Here is a 6,794-nt window from a genome sequence, read left to right as displayed (position 1 = left end):
TCCTTCTGCAATGTCCAATTATTTTAATTCCATCTATAGGTATATTGGGTATATTCATATCAGATATATTCTTCATTCCTAGATCTCAGATTTTGTCTTTTTAACAAATCTGCTGTATCTCTGAATGTAATCTTTTATATCTCAGATAACATGCTTGAGTTTTTCTCTACCTTCTTCACTATATGAAATTTAGAATAACTTTTTAATGTTGCTTCCAGTAATTCTATCAGTGTTATGTTTGTGTCTTTTTTAAAAATCAATTTTTTTTCTTTTCAGCTTTATTAAAGTATGATTAACAACTAAAAAGTGTATCTATTTAGGTTGTACAAAGTGACTTCTTTTAGGTGTACAATCTGTTGATTTTATTCTCAGACTTGTGTGAGCTATGAAAATCATTCCCTCCTATCCTCTGGGATGATTCTTTTCCAGGCCCCAGTTAGTTTCCTCATATACCTGCACTGATAAGTACTCAGATGAAAGTTCAAGCAAGGAGGGTCCCTTTAGATCTCCAGAGCCCTTTTTCTCTGTAGCTTCTTCCTCTCTGGATTTTGACTTGAAAACTAGCTGCCTTGATTTCCCTGGCCTCTCAACTCAACTTCCCAGGTGGGTTCCCTCTCCCTATCTTATTACCTGGAAATTCACTCAGGAAAGTAAGCTGGGAAAATTATAGGGCTCACTTCATTTATTTTTCATCTCTCAGGAATCACTGTCCCATGTTGCTTGATGGTCAATATCTTAAAATTGGTTTTTCACATTTTTTCCTATTTTATTTTTATCGCTTCAGATAGAAGGCGAATGTGCTCCCTGTTACTCCTTCTTGGTCAGAAGCAGAAATCTAAATCCTCCCTACCTACTTGTCTCCCATCTTAAAAATATATATTTTTAGTATATCCCAGTGTGAGTGGCAATGGAGTAAAGCTGAGAAAGAAAGGTAGATAAAGAGAGACAGAGAGGAGACAGAGAAGAAAGAGAGAGCAAGAGAGATCTTGGGATATTTTATGCTTATGTCCCTTATGTCCCTAAGTACTGCCAGAGTGACAGCCCTAGACTTGCAATACAGTAATTGATGTCACTCAATACAGTTGAAATCACAGGTAAATTCAAACTAACTGAACCTAGAATCTAGCCAGAATAAAGATCAAAACCTGATTGTATCAAAAAAAGTGGCTGTATCAAAGTGATTAGCCCAATATCCTCGCTGATTGACAGGTGGTCTTTTGGAATTAGCAAAAGAGAACTTTAAAATAATTATTATAAGAATATTAAATAAATTATCCTTATTTCCTAGAAGAAAATTAGACAGAATGTTTTAAAAAATGCCTAAGATCAGTTCGTATCATCTACCCCTAGGGCTCAATTTCCATTTCTCCACAAAGAACTTTTCAATATACAGCTTTAGCCCTGATTTCTCTCCTGGACATCACCTATCTGTCTCCACTTGCAAGTCTAAACATCAACATATAGTAAACCAGTCAACCAATTTACATCCTTATCTTTGTGAAGTCATCATCCTTAAGCTTCTCCTCTCATCCAAACAATGGCTGCATTAGAGCTCTTTACTTAGACCAATAGAATCATCACTGATGAATATCCATAACTGAGAGATCCTAAAATCTAATACTATAACCCTGTAATTCCCATATTCATCTTGTCTTCTTCATCCCATTGCTTTCTAAAGCTTCATTGCCTCTATGTACACTGTTTCAATGGTCCTCTAACACATTTCTCCCATTCTCAATCAATCCTCTATACTGTCATAAGACCAGTCTAAGAGCTTAAGCTGATCACATCACAAGAGTATGAGAAAATATTCACTGACCTCTTTTTTCTACAGAATAAAGCCCAATATTATAAAATTCTTGACAATCAGGCTCCATCAAACCATTTCACCTTCATCTCTTAAATGAATGCTAATCAATAGTCCTGAGAGGATCTTTCTATCCCTTGCCTTTGATAATAAAAATTAGCAGCAATTCATTGCTCATTTTGAATTTACTTTCTCATTTGATTGTCACAACTTCATAATGTAGAATTGCTGTATCCATTTTTGAAAGCATACAGAGGTCAAGTCCACATTTCCAAGGTCACACAGCTAAGATGTGGAAGAACAGGAATTCAACCCTGAGTTCCTTGGTTATATTGCCCATGACTTTCCATAATACCACATTACCACTCCTGTTGCAGCAATAACTAGATTGACAAATACTGACATAGTAAATAAGACACAAAAATATTTTTCCACAAACTTCTGCTTCTTCAACAGGAGTATGTAAAATATTAGGTAGAAGAATATGCTTTATGATTTTCATTGAGAATCAGGTTGTGATTTATTTTATTGTGCTAATGAAGGTTCAGTGGAAAGGATAATGAACAGGATTTTTTAATTAATACTCATTCCCATCTGAACGCTGCTTCTCACTTTTTTCACAAACCTTTTGATTTATCATATATGTTCCAATTGCTTCTTTAATACAGAGGCATTCTGTGTTTAAAGGAATTGATTTTTTTCTTATATGGAATAAACCATTAACCTTGACTTCCAATCTCTCCTTTTTATTGCATTCAAAAAGAAATAAATAATGCTAACCCCATCCTACTATTAAATATATTAAAATAACCAATTATGTAATACTAGTCATAGGCAATAAATGAATGAGAAAACCATGGCTCTCTAATATGTGCACAACTGAAGTTTTCTCAAACCAGGCAGACCAAACCACAATACTAATGCCTATAATTCCATCAAAAGCCTTCAGAGGTCTTCACAAAGTGAAGGCATAATCACAGACTTAGACATATTTGGTGAAGTCAGTTGCAGAAAACTATCCACTTGGAGATAATAAACCTAAGGACAGATAACAGAAAACTTTAAAAGGAAAATAAACTTTACTTAGGAAGGCTCCATATAGAAATAGAACTTTTGAGGCTTGGGTAATTTCTATCTCCACATCCATAGATCAGATTCACCCTGGCCTTATGAAGACAGTGAATGTCTAATCTTTGAATGAAGGCAGATGAGTGAATATAACTGGCTGAAATTAATAATTGCATTAAATAAGTCTCATCACCGTATTAGCTGTTACTTATGTATACTTACCATAGTCACCTCCATTCTCTCACCCTTCTATTACTCCTCCAATGGCCACGGATCATTGCCTTCAAGGATTACTGTTAGATAATGATTGGTCAATCCATTGACCCCAATCTAACTACCTGTCTTGATAAGGTTGTCACTCTTTAAACAGACTAGATAAATCTTTGTTATGATTTTCTCACATGCCCTAAAATTAATCCCAATACATCTTCTGTTTCTTCTGCACCAATCCTCAACTGGGGTCCCAGCCATCAGAACAATTCTACTGATACTGTTAACAATTCCATGATAAAAAGCAAATAAGTTTTGTACATTTAGCCATCTGGTGCAGAGGGGGAATACAAATGCTATGAAAGTTTCTGAGTGTACATTTTAATCCCTTGTATATTGTGGTTTATATATTAAGATATTTTACATATTTCAATATTTTACATCCATTTAGTAGGCTTTGGATATTGTAAATTCTATAATATAGATATCATGTTTTTTCTTTCTAAGTGTTAATGAGTTCATTTATACCCTTGGATTTAAGGATCCACATGTCAGGAAGAGCAGGATTAAAAAGGGTACTAGTAGTTTCACTGAAGCACCCTGTAGCTTCTTTGAATTTACAAAAAAAGTCAGCATTCAAAGACCAACAATGTACCACTAAACTCTCTGATATTTTCTTCCTGACTGGTACTCTTCCACTCTGCTTCTATTAAGGATATATATCTGCAGATCTTTTACATTTGTATGCAAACATTCATATCACACATATATCTGCGTACACAAATGTATCCACACATTTAGAACACAGCCACACATTTGGAAAATATATAATTGTTTCCATTAAATTTAGCTATGCTGAAAAAGAGGTTATTCTAGTTTGCTAAGACTTCCATAACAAAATATCACAGACTGGATACCTTAAAAAACAGAAATTTATTTGCTCATAGTTCTGGAAGCTAGAAGTCCATATTGGGATGTTGGCAAGTTTGATTTCTTCTGAGGCCTCTCCTTAAGCTTGTAGATAGTCACTTTCTCACCATGTCCTTTCCTCTCTGTAAGCATCGCTGGTGTATCTATTGTGTATCCAAATTTTCCCTTTGTATAATGACATGACTCAGATTACAATAACAGCCTCATTTTAATTTAATCACCTTTTTAAAGGCCACATCTCCAAATGTAGACACAATATGATATACTAGGTATGTCTGGGTGTGGGAGATGTGGGATTAGACTTTCAACACAGGAGTTCTGAAGAGACACAATTCAGCATAAAACAGAGGTTAATAATAAATTAGCTTAAAAATCTATGGAAGTTATTACATTTGTATATCACATGTATAAATTTTGAATACTCAACAATTTATTAACTTAATGTTTAAGGTTATATTTACAATGAGGTACCACCGATCAGAATGGCCATCATCAAAAAGTCTACAAATAATAAATGCTGAAGAGAGTGTGGAGAAAAGGGAACCCGCCTACACTGTTGGTGTGAATGTAAATTGGTACAGCCACTATGGAGAACACTATGGAGATTCCTTAAGAAACTAAAAATAGAGTTGCCATATAATCATGCAATCCCACTCCTGGGCATATGTCTACAGAAAACTCTAATTCAAAAAGGTACATGCATCCCAATGTTAATAGCAGCAGTATTTACAATAGCCAAGACGTGGAAGCAACCAAAGTGTCCATCGACAGATGAATGGATAAAGTAGATGTGGTATATATACAATGGAATATTACTCATCTATAAAAAAATAATGAAATGATGCCTAGAGATTATTATACTGAATGAAGTAAGCTAGACAGAGAAAGACAAATATATGATATCACTTATATATAGAATCTAAAAAATGATAAAAACGAACTATTTACAAAACAGAAACAGACTCACAGACATAGGAAACAACCTTATGGTTACCAAAGGGGAAAAAGATGAGAGATAAATTTGGAATTTGAGATTAGTAGATACCTACTACTATGTACAAAATAGATAAACAAGGACCTACTGTATAGCACAGGGAATTATATTCAGTAAATTGTAAAAACTTATAATGGAAAAGACTCTGAAATAAGAATATATATATGCATATATATGTATTTAACTGAATAACTTTGCTATACACCAGAAACAAAGTAAATCAACTATATTTCAATTTTTAAAAAATTTTAGAAATCCAAATAACACTAAAACAATAAAAATAAAGTTATATTTACACCCTATAATCCAAAATAAAAATTTGTCATCATGAAACATATTTTTTTAAGATTTCAGATAAGCTTATGTAAGATACATCAATATTATCTTAGACTTTCAGTGATTGGTCAAAGAAGAGACTTAGAAAATACCACATCACATTTAAAATGAGTGTCTACTCCCATTAATCTTCGTATGTATATTGACCATTAAACATCCCTTAGTGTTTATAGATATTATTTGTTACCAGAGATTAAAAGAGTACAAAGAAGGTACCTAACCAGCATTTTTTTCACAGCCACTTTCACTTCTTTGTTCCATAAACTATAAATGATAGGATTCAACATGGGAGTTAATCCGGCGTATACCAAAGCCATAAATTTATCTATTTCCTGAGAATCTGCAGTTGAGGGCTTCAAGTACATGGAGAGAGCTGTCCCGTAGAACAAAACCACCACAGTCAGGTGGGCTGCACATGTTGAAAAGGCTTTGCTTCGACCATTCACTGAGCTGATTCTTAGGATGCTGGAGAGGATGAACGCATAAGAGATACAAATGAGGAGCATTGGCACAGGAAGAAGAAGTACGCTGATCACCAGCATGATTAACTGCACCTTGGAGGTGTCTACACAAGCCAGTGTCAGGACAGCCAGAATCTCACAAGTGAAATGATTGATGACCCTATTTCCACACAGAGACAGCTGCAGCACAGACACTGTTTCCATCAGGGCAGTGAAGCAGCCTGTCACCCAGCAACCAGCTGCAATCTGCACACAAACCCTCTTGTCCATGATGATGGGGTACTTCAGGGGGTTGCAGATGGCCACATATCGGTCATATGCCATCATAGACAGGAGCACACACTCAATGGAGCCCATGGCCAGAGAGAAGTACATCTGAGTGACACAGCCTGAGAATGAGATGGTGTTTTTCCCTGACACAAAGTTTGCCAGCATTGGAGTCAGGGCAGAAGAAGTGTACCAGATGTCCAGAAAGGAGGAAGAAGTACATGGGTGTGTGTAGCTGAGAATCCAGGACACTAACGGAGATCAGAATAATATTACCCAGCACAGTGATGGAGTACATCAGCAAGCACAGCACAAGTATGGTGATTTCAACTCTGGGGTAGTGAGTAAATCCCAGAAAAACAAAATTAGAAATGACTGTCAAGTTTGTCTCGTGCATTTCATTCACCCCTGTTTTTCTGTAGTAGTGAATAAAATTACATATCATATATGCTTAAAATTTACACCATACCAACTTTTGAGAATTTTTTGTTAGGAGTACCTTTAAAGGTTTATTATCCTGGCAATACTATATTAATTAATCATTCATTCATGCATTCATTCAACTATATTATAATAATTATTGACTATACCATAAGTCACTGATGATCTAGGCTGAGTTACACAAGTTCTTCTCTCAGGCAACTCAATAAAATACAAGACACAAATGAATTAAAAATTACAATAACAAGATATAAGTAGGCCCCCAAGGTACTAGGTAAAC

At 35.0% G+C, this 6,794-nt stretch overlaps 1 pseudogene; it reads right to left on the bottom strand.

Moving 5' to 3' along the window:
- Window positions 1-5,521: 5,521 nt before the first annotated feature.
- On the bottom strand, window positions 5,522-6,470 carry LOC130844292 (olfactory receptor 13F1-like; annotated as a pseudogene).
- Between the last annotated feature and the right edge of the window lie 324 nt (window positions 6,471-6,794).

This window comes from Hippopotamus amphibius, chromosome 2 (genome assembly GCF_030028045.1).
Source record: "Hippopotamus amphibius kiboko isolate mHipAmp2 chromosome 2, mHipAmp2.hap2, whole genome shotgun sequence".
Classification (NCBI taxonomy): domain Eukaryota; kingdom Metazoa; phylum Chordata; class Mammalia; order Artiodactyla; family Hippopotamidae; genus Hippopotamus; species Hippopotamus amphibius.
This window is presented reverse-complemented; position numbering and strand designations above follow the sequence as displayed.